At 41.9% G+C, this 23,537-nt stretch overlaps 1 long non-coding RNA gene across 1 annotated transcript; it reads left to right on the top strand.

The window, feature by feature from the left end:
• The first annotated feature begins 8,952 nt into the window (after positions 1-8,952).
• Positions 8,953-11,788, top strand: LOC129200909 (uncharacterized). The gene is made up of 3 exons (XR_008575160.1): positions 8,953-8,976; positions 9,883-10,066; positions 11,675-11,788. It is a non-coding gene; the product is annotated as an uncharacterized LOC129200909 (long non-coding RNA).
• Positions 11,789-23,537: the final 11,749 nt, after the last annotated feature.

Raw genomic sequence — 23,537 nt, 5'->3', positions numbered from 1 at the left:
AACCGTTGAGCGCTATCAAGCTCCATTGGAAAGTAGGTTATATGCACAGTTTCTCTTAAGACCTAATTCCTTGCATAGACGATTTTTTTTAATGAAATATATACCCACTCAACTTCTATTTAAATTTCTTACCTTCATTCTGCAAGTAAATTTTATTAAATGCATGTAGCCTGTGCACGTTATATTCCTTTGCCATTTGGCATACTTGTTGTTGTTTTTCAATAAAAAAAAGGCCTGTGTATCCTTGAAAGAATAGTAATTAAGCAGACTTGATAATCTTACTCTTGTGGCTTTCAGTTCTCCTTAAAACACAAGTGTGTGTTTTTTCCCTTCTACTGTGCACTGATTAAAAAAAAAAAAAAAAAAAATCCCCCCCCCCCAATCACTTGAAACTTCCCCTGAAATTTTCTACCTCCTCCACTATCCTGCTTTCTCTTAACCTTGTTTGTAACATTATTCTAAATTCTTTGCTTTCAACAGAACCAAGGCAACGTAAGAGAGATTTTTCGGGCCGGTCTTCACCTGTCAGACAGAGATACTCATTTAGAAGTGCTCAGTCAGAAGGCTCTTGCTGCAAAAGAGCTAACAGGTTGGTATATGGTTAGTGATAGTTCTTACTTATCAATAGTGCTGTTGCTCACATGACTGAATAATGCTTTCAAGGGTGTTTGGATTGGTGGTAATTACAGATTAGTAGTGTGATTATCGCTGTGGTAGTCCGAGGGTATAAAGAAAACAACTATTGAGAGTGTAAACTGTACTTTTTATATTAGCCATTAGGAATTTTAAAATGCAGTATTGGTGGTCACTGATAAGGTAATTCCGGAGGTTGTGCTGAGATTATGTAGCTGCAATTCTTTTGTTCTCGAACCGAAGCCAGAATCTCTCTCTGAAAATCTGAGACTCATCCTGAAGAATACCAATTATTTTCTTAAAACTGAAGATAATTTAGTTAGAGGGAGAACCTGTGTGGAAGTTTTAATGGATTTGTTTTGGGTTTTTTTTTTTAATCAGTCAAATACTGATTCTGGTTTCTGTCTGAAATCAGCTAATGATTCTGTATGAAACTATCCTTAAACAAGAAAAATGCTAAATGAAATTATAAATTATGAATTACAGTAGTAATGACAAAGAGGTTTTGGATCCTGTAAGCAGTTAGAGCGTGCAGAATGCTGTCTCTTGCTAGATATGAGCACTTTGTTCAGCGTCTTTGAAAGCAGATAGTTATGGAAGGAAAGGTTTTTGAAGCCAAATTTGTAAACAAGTTAAAAAGGTTTATGTTTCACAGAGTGGATATATAATGCTAAGTGAAACTCCATTTATGTGTGTGTGTGAGAGAGAGACTGGACAAAATGAGTAATTTATTTTATGAAATTTCTTTTAAAAATAGTTAAACATTTTACCTTCCTCAGAAAAATTAAATTTTACTGTCACAAGGAAAATCATGTCATATACTTTGAAATCAGATTCAAAAGGAGTACAATGATCTGGAAACTTAATAGATCTCAAAGTAAATTCTGAGACAGAATTCACTTAAGTTTTGATACTATTTAGCGTGTACTTTAATGTTTTACTTGTTTGTTTAAATGTTTGCAGACGGAGACACGCAGTCCACAACACAGATTCCACATCCTCTTCATCCACATCTGATGACGAAGAGCGTTTTGAGAGACATAGGAAGCGCAGCCATAACAGAAATTTAAGAAGGTTAATGAAATTGGAGAATAGGGGAGGGAGAAATCTATTTGGGGGGAGTTTGCATCTGCCTGACTGTGAAGTGTTAGCCACTTTCTCTTGTACAATTTCTAAAAACTATTTTAATAACAATCTAATAAATAAGTTTTCAGCCCAATGTCTCTCAGACATGTGTGTCTTCTGGCACATGGATCCCAAAGTCCTTGGGAAGGACCAGCAGTAGTGGCCAGCCTTTATAATGTTAATCCACACTGAACTAAGTAGCCCCTTGGGCTGTAAGTCTTTGAATGTAGACGCGAAAAAATCTTTGAAAGATGTCAGTGTGTTTTGAGGAGTTCTTCCGTCACGCAAATCAAGGTCAGGTCACGGTCTCCACATATGGAGTAAGTTGTTTGAAGCTTGCATTCCTCTATATGCTGTGTGGTCTGGCATGGATATTTAGAAGTGCTAAGAGTTATTAAAATAATTAACGCAGTTTAATGTCCGGAGTGACCATTTTCCTTTTTTTACTCACGGACATTAAATGTAAACCAACTTGAACAAATATTTAATTATTTAGGAAGTTTATCTCATTTATAAGGTCTTCTGCATTCACTTGCCATCGTTATAAAAGCAAAAAGCTAGCTGCATCCCAAGTTAGAAAGTGCCTTTCTCTTTCTCCTTAATTCAAATCAGGTGTCTTCCACTAAACTTTCGAAAAGATGAGCTAAAGGGAATTCCCAAGGATCGAATGACAATTGGAGCAAGTCTGGCTGATGTTGATCCAATGCAAATAGATTGTTCAGTAAGTAATTTTAGTTCATTGTGTCCGTGAGATGTTTCCAGTGTTTCTGAAAGCTTTCAATAACGTGCTGTCTACAGCTACCTTGGTTTACAGTTTTCTCTCCAGCAATTTGAAAATTGCCCCGAACATTTCCTTTGTGCTGACATGTACTTTCTGATGGAACCTCATCAAGGTTGCAGCTTTCTTTAACGTATAAAACGTGTTCCGCTGACTTTATTTTTAGGTGCGATTTGATGGTGTGGGTGGTCTTTCTGACCACATTTCAGCTTTAAAAGAGATGGTCGTTTTTCCACTGCTTTACCCAGAAGTCTTTGAGAGATTCAAAATTCAACCTCCAAGGTAACAGATATTGTTTAAAACTATGAATTCTAATTCACCCATTTTCAGGAGAATATTCAACTGAGGTATCAATATGTTTCCACGCTTCAGAATTTTCAGCAATGTTGATGGGGCTTTTTGGCAGTAGTAAAAAGCAATTTCTTAACAATGGAGAGAATCCAGAATATATGTAGGTTCAAAGATGTACCGTGTGGTGAGAGTATACTTTAAAAGTGTCTTGCCTTTAAAAGGTGGGGCTGAGTCATTTTTGGTTTGAGTTCGATGGCCACGTCCGCTTGATTAGTTTATAAGCAAGAAGGAATCATCTACTGGTAGTCAACTGTAATTTGTTGCTTGGAAGTCCAGTTGTCTCTCCCACCAACTGTCTTTTTGTTCAAGTGATCAGGGATACGTTTTAGAATTGACAGGACTTGCAACTAGAACCTTGCCGTGTTTGTCGTGCTTGGGCTAAAGTAAGGATCTGACCACTTTTTACACAGCTAAATTAGTTCTGCGTTATGACATTATTAGAGATTTAATTGTTAGCTTTATATATTCTTGATCAGCGCAGTTCAATTATGGTATAGTGAAATATGACTTTAAATTCTTTGCTTTCGGTAACTTTAAAAGTATTACAAATAATGAAAAGACAATATTCCAGTGGGTTTGCTTCTTTATTCATTGAAATTCTTTTTGAAACAGCAGTGTATTGGCTTTTCTAGTTGATGGCTGTATTTATCTGGAAATGCAGAATACTCTCCCAGGTTTAGACTTCCACCTCATTTATCATCAGCAATGGATGGCCTGGGAGACCAAATCCAGTAACTTCAAGCTTTTTAAGGGAGAATGAAATGCTTTACTAGCAAATCTTGCCTTTTGTGAAAACAAGCATTTACATGCAGCGTATCATAAGTTAGCCAAGTCTCAGATTCTGCGCTCAAGTTTGTTCTGGTTTGGCTCCACTGTGCTGTAACCACCCCTGGTAGTTTGTCAGCAGTTTTGGAAGTGCCCTTCCGGGACACTAGGATCTTTTCTCGAGGTTTGTACGTCTCCATTATCCTCTTTATTTGTTGCGTTTACTGCCTTGTTGAATTGTGTAGGAACACAAAACTTCCATCTCTTTTCACTTTTCTCACACTTCAGCTGTTACCGCGATCTTATACACAAAGTGTTTTGGTTAGGAGAGAAGAGGGGTGTGGTTTAGGGATGAGGACTGTAATAGATACTTTTCCATCATATATGAATCTTTTCTTCTTTTTCTTTCTTTCTTTTTTTTTTTTTTTTTTTTTTTTTTAATAATTGCAGAGGCTGTCTATTCTATGGTCCGCCAGGGACTGGAAAGACACTGGTTGCTCGTGCGCTTGCTAACGAATGCAGCCAAGGTGAGAGGAGAATAGCCTTTTTTATGCGAAAAGGTGCCGACTGCCTGAGTAAATGGGCGGGGGAATCTGAACGACAGCTTCGGTTATTATTTGATCAGGTAAGGTTGAAACGTGCTGTGTGTTCTGTCCGAGTGGTAACTGTAATCTTCTGTGGTCAGTATTTTTAAGAACAACTCACTCCTTTTTGGTTTTTGTCAGTTCTTTCCACTGACATGGGTTTGTTAGTGTTTCCTTTTTCAGTGGGTTTTTTACGGGCTTGAAATCTTGAGATGTATTAGGGAAGATTAATAAAACGAGAAAACCTCGCAAAGCAAACCCCTGCTACCCACCTCAGAAAAACCCCACCAAAACCCCCAAAATAACCATCAACAAAAAAACCCCACCAAACCCAAACCAAAACAGCCACAAAAAGGGTTTCAAGAGGCAAGAGATGGATGGTGGCTTTAGATCCGAGGGAAACAGATGCAGGCTGACGGCATAGTCATTTAAATTCCTGATGGAAGCTTGCTTTCTGAACCTGTAATTGAATTAAGTCTCGGCTCTGTTCTCGGCGGTTGCCAAACAGCTGTAAAAACTACTGCTCTGATTTGTTTCCTGTCACCCGGTCTCAGTGGCTTGACACAAGCTGCCGTCTTCTGTTACTCGTGCCCCTCACTCCATTAGCCCAATTAGTAGAGATCCCTGATGCCAGTCTGAAAGATCTAGTTCCAGTGACTTCCCAACCAAAACATTTTTAATGCATTTTCTCTTTAAAATAGTCCCGGTTTACTTATGTCCATATTCCTCTGTTTTCATTCGAGGCCTACCAGATGCGACCTTCAATTATCTTCTTCGATGAGATAGACGGCCTTGCTCCTGTGCGGTCCAGTGAACAAGACCAAATTCATAGGTAGTACATTTTTGGTATCTACATAGAAGCTGCTTGATCAATGCTACTAAAATTCAGATGATTTTCAAACAATAACTGAAACCAGTTCACTCAGCTTGATATCAGCACAAGGCCTGTGTTAGCTTACTGGTTTTGTTATGTCCTAAATTAAGTCTTTCGCTAATTGGCGTCTCATCAAGAAAAGCTTGTCCTTTTTGAGTGGTCATTGCAGAAGATTGCGTAGAATGTAACAAAATTTACTAAACCAGCGAATGAAAGTTATATTTTTTCTGTTAGCTCTATTGTGTCAACTCTTCTGGCCCTTATGGATGGCTTAGACAGCAGAGGAGAGATTGTGGTCATTGGGGCCACCAACAGGCTGGATTCTATAGATCCTGCTTTACGAAGACCCGGCCGCTTTGATCGAGAGTTCCTCTTCAGCTTGCCAGATAAAGAGGTCAGAACTTAAACACAACCTTAATGCTCATGTGACAAAGTCCCTCTTTATAACAAAACCACGTAACAATGCAGGATTACAGAGCAGTTAAAGTCAAACCCAGTGTTGGACAACTTGGGCAAAAGAGAGACTGTGGGGGGCAGATCCGGTACTGAATATATACCATTAAGAGGATTTCCACAAGTAGTTAGTTCTGTAATTAGTTTTGGTTTCACTGTGACCAGCCAAGAAAATGGGATGCTGCTAGTCACTGAAACATGTAAGAAAGAGTGAATGCCCCAATTAGCTGTAAATTACTGCTATCTCATCTTGAAAATGAAAGAAATGGTGTGCGCACAAGAATTCCTTTTTGCAAACAAAAACTTTTCTCAAGGCTGGTGCTGGAGCGATTGAATTTTTTTCCATTCCCAAATCTGTCCATGTTTGCTGACTGACTTAATCCACTTAGACACTTTCATCCTGAAGTGGTCTTGCTCTCAGTTCTTGGTTTACGAATGGATAGTGGATGTACCTGTGCTGGATCGTTCCCAGGCTGCGTATCCTGGGAGGGAAGTATTTTGGGAGCTGACATTCTTACTGGTAACTTCTTATTGGACAAAGATGCGAGGTACGCTGGACAGGTGTGGGGCTTGGGAAGCTTCTAGTTCAATGGCGATAGCTAAGCAATGAAAAAGTAGGTGTATAGCAACCAAAAAATATGGGGAGGAAGATAGTGTGGAACCCTGGTCTTGTGTGTTTTAATTTGGCTATGGTTGAAGGCTAGTAAAAGTGCACTAAACAGCATCTTTAACAGAAACATTTGTCTCCAGTTTTTATCTCCTTTCAGGAACAGGAGAGGAGGTGCCGTGAAACACATACACTATATGATTCCCTACTGTGGAAGAATTCTAGAAATCTGCCGTAATTAAACTGTGTACCAGGGAATACTTAAATAAAAGATCTTGCTAAGATCGGAGATGAAGATAGGCAACGTTTGACATTTTCTGGATCAGTGACAGTAGTTTGAGTCATAATTATTGTTCGTCTTTGTAGTAATTGTAGCAATTACTCTGCAAAAGCAGAGAGCGTATTAATCGAACTGTAAAATACTTAAAAGTTTAGCAGATAAACCAAGTATTTGTATTAATGTGAGGGTGTGGGGGGTTTTGTGTTGTTTCGGGGATTTTGAAGAGAAAACTCTGGACAAACTAAAATGCGACCATTTTATTTCCAGGCTAGAAAAGAGATTTTCAAGATTCACACACGAGATTGGACCCCAAAGCCATCGGACATGTTTCTTGAAGAGCTAGCTGAAAAATGTGTTGGTAAGTTTGAAAATACAGTGAGTTACTGCATGGGACTGAGTCCGAAGAAGGAATCTGAGCTTGTAGCAGGCAGTACTCGAGCTCTTGCACCTTGCTGCAGAGTGAGGCGGCTGGCACGCCGTGGGAGCAAAGCAAGTTAGATGCTTCTTTTCTTTTAATTTTCTTTCTGTCTCTCAGAACGTTGAATGGGTTTGGGGCATCTTCCCTGGGAGCAAAGTTTTGATTAGGGGGCTGCTTAATAAGCGCAGGATATCAGGCTGCGAGCCACGTAACAAAACTTCTCTGCAGTGCAGTAACTCTTTACGTTCTCTCTTAAACTGTTAATTTTTGGCCGCATACAAAGTCTTTCAGTGTTGCGCTTGGGGAACGGAACCTTGGCCTTGACTTCTGTGTTGCCTGAGACTGATGTAACATTTGATTCTTGTTTTCTTTGTTAGGGTACTGTGGTGCTGATATTAAATCCTTATGTGCTGAAGCTGCCCTCTGTGCTTTGCGCCGCCGCTATCCTCAGCTATACAAAAGTAGCGAGAAACTGCAGTTAGATGTTGCTTCTATCAAAATAACAGCAAAGGATTTTGTCATGGCTATGCAGAAGACTGTTCCAGCTTCACAGAGGGCTGTGGCTTCACCTGGGCGAGCGCTATCATCTGTTTCAAAACCACTGCTTGAAAACACCTTAGCAAGAATTTTACAAGCCTTGCAGAGAGTATTTCCCCACGCAGAGTTTGCACTACAAAAGGACCAACAGCCAGGTATAACGATAACATTCACTACTTTAAAATTCTGTCAAAGCAAAAAATTCTCATTTGTGCAGTCAACATACACAAACCTCTTGGCCATAATGACAGCAGAATTTCAGAATATGCATGTGCATGCTTTTATTTCAGGAACATGGTGGATAGGTTTTAGTCTGGATTCTAAAGTGAAGTGCTGGATGGGAGCTGTGAATGACTCACAATAGGCCGTAGAGAACTATGCGTTCTCTACTACAGCACCCTGTTTCTGACAGTAGCTAACATCATATTTGTCATTTGTAGAGATGGATCTGAGGTTTAAAGTATGAGGCACCTCTTTCAAAATATTGAAATAGAGGGGAAAAAGGTATTTTTACATGAATGCTTCTAATTCCTGTCTGAAGAATGTCAGGACCACAATGCAAGCAGAAGCGGTTTAAGCTAAATACTGTTTTAGCTATCGTGATTTATTTTTTAGCCATAGTCTCTTAACTTAAATGTTTGTGGATCACACTGTACACTTGTACAGGAGATGAGAATGGTTTAGTAGTGTGTACTTTGGGACTTGGCTTAGCATACGTGAGCTCACACCCCTGACTGCATCAGCCCTGATCAGGTTTACTCTGTCAGTTGGTGAGAGCAAAGAAATTGATAAACTCACTCCACTCTTGATTAATGGAAATCTGTTAATAGTTAGTTATGCTAATCTCTGGAGACTGTCCTACCAGGATGACTCCCAGTAGAGCCAGGAGATAGGTTAGCATTGGTAAAACAGAGGCAGAAATCCACCAACAAAACAAAAGCAGAGAGGCTAGGGGATTGGTAATTGCATCCCTTCTCTGTTGTCTGCCTTCCATTATCTACTCATTCGGTGATCTGTGAGGAGCCTTACTTAGCAGGTGTGTTGGTCTGTATATTCTGACTCACTAGTCCTACGCAAATGGAAGTTTGTGGCCATCGCACTCGCTTAATTCCCTCGCTTCCAGTGCGGGAACCTGCCCCAGAAAGAAGTGGCCTTGTTGGGTTTTTCAGGTGTCTCGGAACCACCAAAGTTGTTCCTAATCATCTTTCTTCTAAGGAGAAAAAAACCAAACAACCTCCCAAGCACTTAGGACAGCTTTGTAGAGACTTGTGCGGTCTCCTTAGGTCTGTGGTAGGACGAACTCTTCAGAAAATAGCATTCAGTGTGTGCCCTCAAATGAAGAAATAGAAGAAAAGGGATTTCCAGCACTGATTTGAAGCTGTGTTAATGCGAGAGTGAGATATGGAGTATTCAGGAAAGTTAACAAACCTCTCTTGTCTTTCAGACAGTGTAAATCATGTTTTAAGAAATTATGCAGTTGACAGTGATGAGGAATCGCCATCAATCTTTGAAGATAAGCCAACTCATCAAATGCCCAGTAGAGAAAAGGAAAAATTCCTCAATTTTAGCAGGTAAATGTTGATATTAAGCTTTTGACATTTTAATGTGGAAGGTGTATAAGCCAACAGTTGAAAAAATAGATTGTTGTCATCACTGTTGGGTCAGTTATTTTTCTCCGTTTCTATCGCTATGCTGTCCAGAAAATGTGACCAGCTGAGTTTGGTTAGGTCTCTAAGATCTTTGACTTCAGCCAGTAAAGGTACAGTGGTATTGTGCTGGAAAAAACAAACGCTCTTCACAAATGTGTTTCATGCTAGGAAAGCAAGATTACTAGGAAATTAATACACAATTCAACGATGAAACAATTAGAATGACTGAATACAATCTTGTACGTATTTGGCGTACTGCTGTAATTTAACTAATCCAATTGCGTACTTCAGATACAGCTCATGTGTTTCAGCGCCCACCTTAATTTTTTCCTAGAAACGTTGTTCTGCTCCTTCCTTCCCGCTATCTCCAGTAACTACGGCCAAATTTCAGCTGAACTTGACAGATGTAGAGATCTCGTAGTTACTTAAACTCAAGACCTACTGAAAATTGGGGTGTACAGATCCAGATTGGTGTGTGTTGAGAGAGAGAGCGAGAGCGAGTTGTATTTCTCCTCCGTATCAGGTTACTGACCAGTTGTCGTGTGTGTATTTAGCTGGACAAGTCCCCGTGTGTGATTTAAGAGCCATTACTTAAGCCAGCCAAACGAATAGCAGAGATGCTGGGGATTGGCAGGATTTCTTTGGGGAGCTATGGTACAAGGTTGTAAGAAAATGAGCTTTGATAGTCTTCCTGATCACAGACCAGCTTATTATTTACTGGAACATGGAGAGTATTTACCAAAAAAACGAGGTTAGGAAAAAACCTTTAACATCTGTGTGCCTAGTCATCACTTCATTTTGAAACTTACTATCTTCTAATTGTCCTAGAAATGCTTATTACCAGCCAACATCTTGCAGGCCACGGTTCTTACTAGTTGGAGAGCCAGGATGTGGGCAAGCTTCTCATTTGGCACCTGCAGTAATACATGCCCTGGAAAAGTTTCCAGTTTATACGCTAGACCTACCTGCTTTGTTTGTTACCGCCACATCACCGGAAGAAACATGTGCACGGGTATCTTTTTTTTCTTTTTAATCTCATAGGCTTCATGAACTGTATATAAACTAGTAAAATAAGCAAAATTCATTGTTAATAGAGGTGGCCTGGTTTGAACGTGCTGTTAGGTTTACTTCTGTCCGAAAATGCACGTTTCTTTTTAGATCATATAATCCCGAGTAAGGATGTTGTAGATGGCCGTATCTTCTATTTCAAATTAAGCCGTGAGGAATTTGCTAGCAGCTTGGGAAGCTGGGAGGTGCTGCTAATAAATCCCTCTTTATCGCAAGAAATCCTGCCCATTTCGGTGGGATCCAGAAAGTTGTTTTCATTGCTGCTTACGAGACTCTGCTCCCAGTAGGTGGCTCTGCATCAGCCTGACTGCAGGTCACGCACTTTTTGTAGGCTTTTTTATTAAATATAATAAAAAGGCAATCAAGGTTTTGGGGAAAAGAAGTGTTTCTTTTTTTTTACATATGTACACGCGTGCGCGCGTGTGTGTATATATATACAGCTTCCACTGCTGTAGTATATGCAGTAAAAGCATTAAAATTCATGGAACACTTACATTTGTAAACTGGTATGTTTTTCTTAACTGTGAAAATTAAATATAAGCAGAGGTAGTGCTGTTTTCCTTTTTACTTTTAGGCAGGAAAGCCATTTTGTTGTTTGGCATCACTGTATTAAAATATCTTGACCTTTAGGCAGCAGCATTTGAGAGCTGGACAAGTAAGGACAGACACACTACAGGACTGGATACTCATTTGTCACAGAAGAGGCACAATTCCTTTTTTGTTACGTTACGGTTGCTTCTGCGGTCCTATAGCTACCGTGTCTAGTCACTGCCCAGACACACCACGTGCGCTTCCCATTTTGTGACAGGAACCCCCTGAATCTTAATAATCTGAAAGGGTCCACGGAGAAATTTGTCACGTGAAAGGGCTGTTGCCACTTCCCTCACGCAGTAGGTGCACGCTCTCTTCTGCGATCGAGGTACCATCTGTAGGCAACGGCTTGCGGCCATCCAAAGCGTGTAATCGGGTCTGATGGATCCTTTGGTAATGAGAGGCTGTGCGTGATTTAGCTGTTCAGGCAGGCTGAAGACTGGTCACCTCTTATAAAACATACTTGAAATTTTGAATTGTAACCAGGCTCCTCTTACAGCATCAGCCCCCATCTTTTCACATAGGTCTGTCTGTGTTTGTTCAGACTGTGCTCCAGACTGACTTGGCTATGTGCCCGCTCTGAATTGAAGATGGTGTAGTCGGTCGTGTAGTTGCAGTCGTGTAGTGACTTACCCAGACTAATACATCTTGAAGAAGGGTTAGGCTTGTGTTTTCAGGCACACCACTACACCAGCTAAGTTGTGAGGCGCTTTAGGAGTTCCCTTACACCTGAGTAGTTTTGAAATCAGGTAGAGCTTCAGGTCTGTCTGCGTAGCAATGTCTATATTTGAGTCAAAGTAAACGTTTTACCTTATTGTTAAGGAGTTGTTCTTTTGTTGGTTTGGTTTTGTGTTTTGGCTTCATGTACTCCCACTTCGTAAGATAGTTTGACTGATACGTAGTTATTTATTAGCCTATTGCACACGGTTTAGTTTTCTTATCCAAGCTTTCATTTCACCAGTTGATGCGAGAAGCTCAAAGAACAGCGCCGAGTATCATTTATATCCCACATATCCATTTGTGGTGGGAGGCTGTTGGAGCTACACTGAAAGCTACTTTTACAACACTACTGCAGAACATTCCAGCATTTGCTCCAGTTTTGCTGCTTGCAACATCCGATGTGTGTCACGCAGATCTCCCAACAGAGGTATTTCTGTCGTTACTTTTTTTATTCAATTTCTTGTTCAGCTATAAATCCTTTAAGCATTGGAGTACTTAAGCAAATGCATACTGTTATTACTCAGGCACCCTACCCAGGTCTCTTAAAATTTGCTTAGACAACACAATGCCGAAAGCGTTTGTCTAAAGTGTCTTCTGAGTAAAGAGATTGACTTTGACCCAACTTTTTCCCCCTTCTCACACACTCATGCTTGTTAGACAGATGTAGCCATTTACTTCAGACAATAAATCCAGTGACTTCAGGATGGTTAGGTATGTACTTAGTCAAGAATATATGGTGCTTGAAATGGAAATGGGAAAAAAATATTTTTACTGAAAACATTTGTACTGAAATTGAAAGATATTTTTACTGAAAAAGTACGGTGGTCACACTGTAATGATGGAACGGAATTTCATCTTTAAATTCTTTAATAAAAATTTCAATTTCTTTGTTCATGTAAGTGAAAGCTTTACAAATGAGAAAGCCGAGTTCCAACTTCGTTTCAGTAACTTGGAAGTGGATTTTTAGTGGTATTCCTTAACAAAATTCAGTAAGAGTACATGCTTAGCTTCCTAGACATCTGAGAGTGTGCATTAAAGGAGGATATTCAAAATGTGAAGATGCTGCCCTGATTATTTTGTCTCAGTTACTGCGGGGGGCTTACCTAGGTGTGTTTGTCATCAACTGCTTTGAAAGGGCTTAACTTTCTAGAGGAGTTTTAATACTGTTAATGAAGTCCTTCTAAAATAAGTATTGAAATTCCTTCCATAACTTTTGGTAGTAGAGACTGAAAAACGGAGTAAAACATGGAAGTATACAGCCTCAGACACCTCGCTTAAATTAATTTAACAAAAAAAAAAACCCCAAACACCTTACCAAAAAGCCCGCATTTGTCTGCTGAACCCTGCCTGTTCCCTCTCTAGATGCCATAGAGATTGAAACCAGCAAGGCAGGTAAATAGAAAATAAGCAGTCCTGGAGGTGGTGAATGTCCCCACTTGATCAGTGTATCACACGGTCCCTTCATTGAGCTTTAAATCTAGAGGTGTTCCTTAGAGAAGATATTTTAATCTGCCGTGCTAACCTAGGAAAATCTAGAGTTTGAAGGACAAGCAGATAGCTTCTCACAGTTTGTCTTACTCAGGTGATTATTCGGTTTAATTTTGAAAGGTACTCATCTTTTTGGACTAGAGTATGAATTTGTGTGGCCTTATATCTGAAATATCTTTTCTCCTCATGCTTTAGATAAAAGAATTGTTTATTGATGATTATGAAGAAGTTTTCAAAATCCAGTTGCCTAATGAGGAAGAAAGAAGAATGTTTTTTGAGGACTTAATTGTAAATCAAGCTGCTAAAGCTCCTGCATCAAAAAACAGTGCAGGTGAGGCTATTCTACTTATAAAACTTTGCTAACTGTAAGTTAATAGCTATACACTATTTGCTTTGGTGGTAATTTTCTAGCGATAATTTGTCATACGCTTGTATTTGAGTACCATAAATTGACTAAAAGTTTCTGATTCAATTAAGCGTGGCGGCCATTGGAAGTGCTGCCTGTAGCACCACCGCCTAAGCCTCAACAGCTGACTGAGGAAGAAATCAACCAACTGGAGGAGCAGGAGGAGGACACGTTGCGTGAACTTAGGATTTTCTTAAGGGATGTGACTCATAGACTTGCCATTGACAGACGTTTCAGAGCATTTACAAAGCCTGTTGACCCAGAGGAGGTAAGTTAGTGTTGATCTGTAATACCATTTTATCTGTCTCTGTTCATAATTTGTCTGCGTGTGTATTTCTCAGTGTCTGTGTGCTCTTTATATGAAGGTTTGTCTTTGTTTTTAGGACTCTACTATTCCAATTTTTCAGCAAGCAAGCAAGCAATGAATTTTGCTTTTACTTTGCTGACTCCTTGAGGCTGTCAAATGTCTGTTCTTTAAGTAATCAGTGAAAGCCCCAGGTTCCTTCTAAAATGTCTTTTAGAACTTCAGAATATTTCAGTTGGAAGGGCCCTACGATGACCATCTACTCCAACTGCCAGTCAGACCAAATGCCAACACAGTTTGCTCAGGCAAAGGCCTCGATGTGTAGGCATGTTACAGCAGTGAAAAGAGCAGAGGTCTCTTTCTTTATAAACAGCATCTATAGGACTGTTTTAATAAAGCCTAAAGCTCTTTGACTGACTGTCAATAGTTTCTGTAAGAACAGAAGTAGAAGCAGCAGTTTTTAAAATAAAGGTTGAGTCTGTTCTCCGTTTCAGCTGGGGCTCCTCAGTACAAGATCAACCCTAAGGGCTGTGTGGTTTCTTCTTCCACCCATACGCTTCTTATGTCTCTCTCTCTCATTTAATTCATTGGGTAAGTCTGGGTGTCTCTTCCCTTCTCTGCCCCGCACGTGCTTCTGACCTCCCTGCTGCTTTTTTTCCCCTCTTCAGGCCTGTCTCTTCAAAGCCAGTTGAAATAGCCCTTCTGTTTTCAAGAACCTAACTGGTTAATTTCCACATCTTTGGAGGTGCCATAAATATTTGGGGGTTTTAAGTCCTTTATTTGACTTTATTAAAAGAATGAATTTTGGTAGATACTGTGTTAAATCTCTGAGCACATACATTTCATTTGTAGGTACCTGATTATGACGCAGTTATTAAACAGCCCATGGACCTGTCGGCAATTCTCTCTAAGATTGACTTGCACCAGTACCTAACTGCAGGAGACTTTTTAAGAGACATCGATCTAATCTGTAGCAATGCTTTAGAGTACAACCCAGATAAAGATCCTGGAGGTGAGGATGTGTTTTTATCCCTAATTTGGAACAATTTGAAAGGTATAAATTGATAAATGTCATCTGTGGACAGTAGACCTGGGATCAGATCATTTTAAACATCAACAGAGAGCATTTCTTGCCAGGAAGTAAATGTTGTAGCATTAAACTACTTGGGCATGCAATTGTGATAGAAGCGTTGATCAGTAACTAGTGCTTTTGCTTTAATAATTAACTTTTATCTTGTTACGCTGAAAATATTCACTGAGAGGACTTTTCAGAACCTACCTATGACAAGAGCAAAATCTTTCCAAGTAATCAAAGGATTTTGTTGGCTGTTAGAAAATACTCAGGTCTGACTGTAAAATTGCAGATCGTCTCATTAGGCACAGAGCTTGTACTTTGAGAGATACTGCGTATGCCATAGTGAGGGAAGAAATAGATGAAGACTTTGAACAACGCTGTGAAGAAATTCAAGAATCTCGTAAGAAAAGAGGTATGGTTTTTTGATACGAAGGATCTTAAGGCTTGTCTCAGGATTTGTAACCAACAACGCAAGACACAATTCTTTGCTATCTGTTCTTTATTGCAAGGTTGTAGCTCTTCAAAGTATGCTCCCTCTTACTACCGTGTAATGCCAAAGCAGAACTCCGTTCCTGGGTGTACGAAAACAGACCCAAAGTGTAATGAAAAAATGAAGATAGCAGCAGCACCTGTAGATGCCAGTACACCCCGCTCTAACAGTAAGTTGCATTTTATTCAGACTTCCTTGGAGAAGGTGCTAAAGTCACCGCTACCTTCTCTGTTCTTGTGACATAACAGGTTTCTCTGATGCCTGGTTCTTCATGCCAGAGGCGTTACGTTTTTTAATTTGTTTCAAAATGTGAGATAAATCCAGAGGTTGTTCATTCAATATGGTTCTGAAGTTCAAGTGCAGTGGTTGGTTTACATTGAAAGACACTGGCCCTGATGGCCCAACCGACATTTCATGGCTCCCAAGTTGCTACCTCTCGGAGGCAAAAATGTTGTCCATGGCAGTTTCTGAATACTCAACTAGTTTTTAGTTATACGAAACAGTATTTTTCCCTTCTCTGCCCTCAAACGTTGAACTCTGTGCCACCTCTTACTGTGATTTCCAGCCGAAGGGGGAAAGGGGAAAAATTAGGGAAGCAATAATAATAGACAGGGAGAGATCCTTATTTCCTCACTTTTCCTGTGAAAAGGACATGAAAGAACAAAGGGACTTGGATCTCGTTCAGTTAAAACGCATGACGTGGTGTGAAGTTTCCTGGTCTCACTGGCATGACTGGGAATTTTGCCGTTGACTTCACCCACGTGCTTCGTGCTGCGCTCCGTGAATACAAGGAACGGTGGGTTTTTCTGGAAGGCAAAAGTGCAAAGTTTGTTTTAAACAAGGTTAACTGCATCAGAAAGCATATGAGGTGTAAGTCTTTAGGGACAATTTTTTTCTCCGGCAAATATTCCCTTAAAATTGCATCTATAATGCTGCCCAACTTCAAGCTGTACTTCAAGCGGCATGGGCCCAGAGTCCCCTGCAGAATACAAGACTTACATCCTAATGTTTGCAATGGAAGATGTGTTTCCTTAACCTTCATTATTTTGGAGTGTTACCGAGCAGTGCTGTTAATGGCAATGTGACTCTATTTTTTTTCCTGGTTTTACCCTGCCTTTTTCCTCTAGTGCATTTTTTTTGTGTCTAATTGTTACGGAGCAGTGACTTTTGCCAGAAAGTAAGTGAAAGTCAAGCATTTCTCAGTGAAAAAATGGTAGAAATCCTGTCTCTGTCATCGCAGAAAGCGACTGTATTCCAGGTACAGGATACTTCGCCGACACTGTGTTCCAGATAAACAGAAATGCTGACTTTAAGAAACTTGTGTCGTTCCAGATTCGTGGGTACGCCGTACGACTCGTGGGACGCATTCTCAGGCAGAAGAGCAACAGGTGACGTGTGCCGATAAAGCCAAGGAAATTCTCACACAGCCAGTGATTGTGGATTACTATGAGCTCAAAGTAAGTCTAATTTCAATTTTGTTAATACTGAAACAGGACGTTGCCTTGCTACGTGTGAATTAAGTCAGTTAACCAATGCCAATTAAAACAATTTATGGGAAGGATATAAAGCTTGTGAAAGAATTCAACCTGTAATGGACTCTGACTGCTGTGTTGCCGCAGCTGGTGTAGGCTGCTGTTCTTGATTTTGGTTCTCTTCCTCATCTTTAATTTAAAAGGGCTTGTTGAATTTGAAAATAGCCCACTAACAGCCTGCTAGTACTGTTGGTTCCTAATGTCTTAACAGTTGTTACGATGGATTTGGGGGCTGGGTTTTGGGTTTTGCATGTTTTCAGTTATTAGGAACCTGAAAAGAACCTTTATTTCTAGCAGTGATGACTCGAAACCTGAAGTTAGGTTGACATAAAGCTCATCAGGGATAAAATACTAATACCTACTTTTCTGAAATTCTTTCAAAATCCAGTGTGAGAATTTTACATTCCTACAGTTCCAGTGTTATAAGGGTCTTCCAGTCCCTCGTAGAAGCCGCTATCCTAGGCTACAGTTGGGGAAAGGGTTAAAAATGGCCTAGCTGCAGGGGGTAAAGGAGATTCCTTTGCGTGGATTGCAGAGGGTAGAACAAGGGCCTCATCTTCAGGGGATATTGCAGTGAGGAAGTTAGGAAAATTGCTAGGTTGGAGTCCTGGAGGTTGGCCAAAGCAGAGGAGGCCTGCTCTTTACCTGCCCTGACGAGAGAGGGAGTATTACACGGCTGTTTCCCCTGTGTGGGGAGAATGGGACCAGATAGGAATCCCATGCGGTGCAGGGGCTTGCCAACACAATTTCTGTCACATTTTTAAGCTGTGACCTAATTTGTGGAGGTGAAACCAACTTTTTAAAGCTGGCTTCCTAAGGAAGCAGATTTCGGGGGCGGGGGGGGTGGGGGGTGGGGTTGTTGTTGTTCATGTCTGCTTCTGTGTGTAGAGAAGCCACACAGGTTTTTCAGAGAGTCAGGGTGCTAACAGTGTGTGCTCCAAAGTTACTGCCCACTGTGGAAATGGGACAGTAGAGCCCTTAGATATGTTTCAGCTCTGAGAGCTACAGTCATGAAACGCATCTTTTGGAAAATTTGTTTCATCAACATGGATGCCATTGGAACTAGCTGCTCGTACCAGAGAGCCTCTGTAGGATTCACCTGCAGTGAATAAGCTAGGTGAACCTCCAAAATGTAGCTGCTTGGTTTTGTTTGGGGGTTTTTGTTCGTTTATTTGCTTGGTAATAGGCCTAGAGCTTTATGAACGTGTAGAAACGCATGCGGTCATCTATGTGGCAGCAATTAGAAATCGTTTCACACGGGATGGTGACCATACACCTCTGTCGCATCCTGCCTTTTCTGTTTGCAGCAGCTGAAAGCACGCTGCGTGGGTTTTGTGCGTTTTATCTGCGGGTTGTGTAGAATGAAGTTGAGGGGAATACTCAGCTTTTGTGCTAGTTGATCTGAGGGAGGCAGAGTTTGACGACAGGCAGTTGTGAGGCAGTAATACTTTCCTTTGGTACGGCTGCTCTCTTAAGCTACATCTTCACAGCCTCACACAACACACAGGCACTGAATAGCCCCAGCAGTGGAAGAAGGTGCTGCCGCTAGTTTGTCACTGTCGTTTTCCCAGAGATGATTGCATTCGCATCTTTGGTAACAGAAAGGCCTGTGTGCGAGATTGGTAATTTGCTACAGGCAGAGTCACTCTGCTAGTTTATCCACTCGTCAGTTTAAAGGCAGGAGCCAACTGAGGTAACTTTGCTCCCTGAGCTGCTTCAGACGTTTGAGCAGTGTGTTCTGCCAGCAGAGCTGTAGGCACACTACACGTTCAGCTAATGGGTAAAGGTGAGCACCCAAGGCTGCTTCTGTTTCCAGCTGGCACAGCTGGATCCAGAAGATTTGTAGCCTGGCTTCCAAAGATCCATTTTACAGTGCCCTGCATTGCAGCAACAGTTTCTCTAATAAAATGGAACAGTGGCTTTGCTGTGGCAGCAACTCTACCACAAAGTGGATTGTGTCATTCCCTGCTGTTCTGGAAGCAGTTGATTCACGATTAGGATTGTTGATGTGATAGATTGATGACTAATAAAATACTGTCTGAAATTTAAGCTTTCCTTTTCTCTGAAGTATGAAAAAGTAACTCCTTTTCTTCAGTTAAATCTTGTGAGATGTTTCGTCTGTTCTCTGAAGTGTCACTCATGTTTCATAAAATAAGAAAGTAGGATGTCGTTTGTGTTGTATTGTTATTGTTTAGCTTCTGAAAACATGAAGAGCCTATTCAAAGGATCTTGCACTATTCCAAACTTGTAGTTTCCTTTTTTTTTTTTTCTTCAGCAACTGTTGCGTTATGTCACGGCAGTAACTAAAAAGTTCAGTATATTTTGCATGGAAAAACTGTACGCTGTTCTGAGTCAGTCCATATACCAACATCGGGAAGATTATGACAAAACTGAATTAGTGCAGGTAATTTTTTTTTTTTCTTACAGCACTTTCTATCACTGTTATGCATGTGTGTCTTAGGCATGTGTACGTGTGCACTCTGGACATCACGCTTCCTTAGCATTACTCTTTACTGCTTAGTTGCCTGTGTTACGAGGCTTTTTCATTTCAGTCTGGAAGAGGTTTATCCATATTGCAAACCCATTGTTGTATTTGGCATAATCGTTGGCAGTTTCAGCAGGAAATGGCTTGAACTGGAAGACAATGGGTCCACCCACACAGCCCTCTCAAAGCAGTTAACCTCAGTCTGTCAATAGTCCTTCTCCAGACCCTTTTTAGGGCTGGGGGGGCTACGTAAGGAGGGTGCTTTCCCCAGTCTGTTGCTTCCTCTTTCTCCCCTTACAGGCAGTCAGACACGGTAACACTTCATAGAGTAGTCCTTCCCTTCCTGAAAAGAAATTAGGTATGAAACCTAACAAGAGTTTGAGACTTTTCTCTGGTCTCACCATAATCTCTTTTTAACAAGCATGGCTCGAGCATCTTTAATTTGACACATGGGGAGATTTCTGCCTCTGACGGTTTCATGTTAATGAGTCAAATTCTCTGTTCTTTTCCGCTAAGAGAGGATTTCTGAGTTGTCAGAAGTCTTCCGGAGATGCCCGTGGTCCCAGTCAGGCATTCCCAGCATTGAGTCGATTGAGATAGGTTGGATAGTCAGTTGTCAGATTCAAGATCCTTGAATCCCTTTGTCTTTGAGATGCTTGTGACTGAGAATAGAGAAAATTCTTTATGCCTCTCAGCCTGCCTTAAAAAAGAGGAAGCCTCTTCTCTTCAGCTCGGGTCATCTGGATCTCTTCTTCCACATCAGAGAAGGAGTTAGAACCGATGTTCTGTTCTGATTGTGCAACAGGGAGGATTATTTGGATTCAGGGAGGCCGTTCCTGAAAAATGGGCCCATCTCTCATCTAGTATAATGACGTTGTTTAGCATGAGAAGGCATTTATTAATGTTATCTTGGGGCTTGTGAGGTTTTGTGGCTTGAAGCATTGAAAGTTGAGACTTGATTTCTTTGTTTGCTACTTCTACCTTTAGCTTTAACAAAAAAAAATTCTCCTCTTCAGAGTGACACTGCAGGTCAGTCAGGAGCAAGCTCTACTGTATGAAGAGATAAGACTTTAACAAGTAAATATTCCGAGTGCAGAAAAGAATGTTTCCAGCTTTTAGTTGTGCCTTTTCAGGAACTGTCTCCTCTTTCTAACTGTTGGAACCGCTGTCGATACGGTTCCATAGTCTCTTGATACAGAACCACGCAGTCTCTGTAGTCTATTTGGGACACATAAGCATGTGTTTGAAGCCAGTGGGTATAGAAAGATGTTACGGTGGTGCTAGCGCATGTATTTGCTAAATCTTACTACCAGTGGTATGTGTGTACAGATCCTTTGTTATTTTTTATGAAGAAATAAACAGGGTTCTTAAGCTTTTGTTCATGCTGACTGCTAGTTTGTCTTTTTTTCTTATTAGGAAATGAAGAAAGAAATTGCAGCCTTCAGTTATGCTCGGTGTTGATTTCCACATACTTCTCGTCTAATGTTTTCTTTTCACTGCATGTTGTTATCTGCGCATAATTAATTCAATAAAGATTACTTCTACAGATGTTAAACAAATATATCTTTGACTTTGTTAAGAAAGCTCTAATAAAGTCCTTTAACTGCTTTTATTTGATATTTTCGTCCTATATATATTTTATGTGACATACTGCTGTGATTGCCTTTGGAACGCTGCAGACCCGAACATCTCCCAGATAACTGCAGTAGCTCTCTTTAACAGAAAAGGATAAACTTTTTCTCATCATTTTCCAACTTGTGGGAATACGTTGTTCTGAACTAGTCTGTGGTGCTGTAGAGTCCATCGCATCTTACATGAAGGTTTTAAACCAAGTCTCATTTTGGTACCTGAAAAGCAAATCCTTTAGAAACCTCTCAATGCAGTTGAGAGGTGGACTTTTTTAATTGTGTGATAGCACCTCAAGGGGCTTTCACAGAATTAACAACCTAAAGAAAGTATGTAGGAGAAACACTCCACAAACTTAAGAACTTTTGCTATGGCATATTTTTGCCTGTCCAAAAACCCTAACTTGAAACAAAGCAAAATTTACTGCTGTTAACTTTCTAAGGGAAAGTTTAGTCTTGCTCGTAATAATGACAATCTTCTTGATACTGGAGAATAGCATTTGAATGTCAATTGTTAGTTGCAGGTTAGGTGGCTTGTAGCTGAATTAACTTGTAAATAGTTTTCTAGTTACCTGGAGAAAATTTTATCTGTTTAGTACATAAAAGTAAATACATTGTTGGTGATAAAAATATTTAAGTCCAAGCAAAGCAATACCCCATTGTGAAGATGTATGCATCTTCAAACCAGCAGAGAAAATTTCTCTCAGTTAATCTGACAGTTACTGTTTTTTAAAAAACTTTGCCTATCTTATGACAATAACATTTTCTATTGGTTGCGATAAAAGATGTGGCACCATACATTGCTGTTTTGTTCCATCACCTCACGTACACAAGGTCTGGTGATACTGAACGCCAAACTGTGCAATCCTTCTGTGTGTGTTTGGGTTCTTACCTATGTTTCAGTTTTCTTTTTTTATTTCTTTCTAGTCTTTGTCCAAACATTTGCGTACTATGCAGAATTTTTTCTTTTAGCTGTATTGTTTGTATGGGTATCAATAACAAATGAAATCACCTTTTTGGGGGTTTTTTGTCTTCTCTATTTTATTAATCACAGTATAATTTTGATCATTAACAACCTTACTCTTAAAAACCAGCATGAGTCTTAAGACTTTAAGATTTGTCTGTGAGCAGCTTACTCCTACTCTTGGTGTATTGGTTCACAGTGAAGGCAAGCCCAGGGGGAAGAACAAATATGTTGGAAATTTACACATGAATGCATACTACATTGGAAATATAATAAAGGAATTAAGGTTATTCTTCATTAACCTTGGCTGCTGTCACTGATTTTTGATGGGACTGTGGGAGCAGTTTGTTAGCGTAAATCTTGGGTCTTCCATGACCAACTGGTAACTCTTTAACGGTTCCCACAAGCCACATCTTCATTTTCTCTCTCAGGGAAACAAATCGTATTTTAGTGTCTGAACCAAAATGGCAAACAGGGATGAAAGAAACAGAATGTAGAAACACAGCATTTCTGAGAAGTATGCCCTGGGAGTTAAAACTAAATACTTAAGTATCTAGGTATCTAGGTATGTAGTATCTAGGTATCTAGGTATCTAGGTATGTAGTGAAGGGTCTCCTTTCTCCAAATTCTCTAACTAAACAAAAAAAAAAAAAAAAAGGGCGGTGGGGGGAGATGGTGAGGTTTTTTCCTCAGAGCCGTTACTTTGTCGCTCGTCCGTGGTTTGGGGATCTGGACCCTGCGGCAATGTCCTCCCCCAGCGACAGCTCGGGACGCCCGAGGGAAACTCGGGGCTGGCGTCGGAGAAAAAGCCTTCACGGGGCTGGAGACGACGCCGTCCTTAAAACCCGCCTGGGTGCTCGGCGGGAGGCTCTACGCGGAGCCGAGGTTTGGCGGCAGAGGAGCGGGCTGCGAGGGCGCCGCTGCCACCTGGGAACTCCCGGCCTGTCATCCCCGTGCCTCCCTGCCGCAGCCGCTTCGCGCCGGCACCTCCGCCGACCGGAGGACGACGAGCCGCCGGTGGCCCCCGGGCTGAGGCGCTGCGGCGCCGGGGTAGGTAGCCACCCGCTGCCTCGGCGGGGCCGGGCCGCCCTCTGGCTGGTGTCCGCCGCCTGACGGGCGGGGCGGCGGAGCGGCTCGGCCCCCGCTCCCTGCCAGGGAGGCTGAGGCACCGGCCGCCGCTGCCCGGCCTCCCCGCGCACCCGCCCCGGGGCAGCGAGGCGCCGGGAGGATGCGAGTGGGCGCTGCGGGCGGCGGCGTCGGGAGTTCCCGGCTCACCCCCCGCCCCAGAAGAAGTGCAGTAGTTTGTGAGACGCAAGATGGCGGCGCGGTCGTGAGCGAAGGCGGCAGGCGGGAGGGCGGCAGGCGGGCGCGGGCTGAGGGGGCGAGGCGGAGCGGCGCCGTCAGGCGTGCTCCCCCCACGCCCGCGCTTGCCCCCCGGGGAACCGGCCAGGCGCTCTCCCGGCGGGGACGGGGCACCGCCAGCGCTCTCGCCGCCCCGCGCCTCCCCGGGGTATGGGCGGCTCGTGGCCGGCGGGGGCGGGCGGGCCGAGCCGGGCCCGGCGGCGGCGACCGCCCCGCTCGCCTCCCTGTTGTCTGGCGGCGGCGGCGGGCGAGCGGCCGGCGCTGTCCCCGCGGCCGGGGGGCATCGCCTGCCGGGGGCGGCGGGCTCCGAGCAACGTGGGGGAGCCAGGGTGGAAGGAGAGCCGGGGGTAACTTCGAAGTTAGACTGCCGCGT

Source organism: Grus americana, unplaced genomic scaffold (genome assembly GCF_028858705.1).
Source record: "Grus americana isolate bGruAme1 unplaced genomic scaffold, bGruAme1.mat scaffold_66, whole genome shotgun sequence".
In the NCBI taxonomy this organism is placed as follows: Eukaryota; Metazoa; Chordata; class Aves; order Gruiformes; family Gruidae; genus Grus; species Grus americana.
This window is presented reverse-complemented; position numbering and strand designations above follow the sequence as displayed.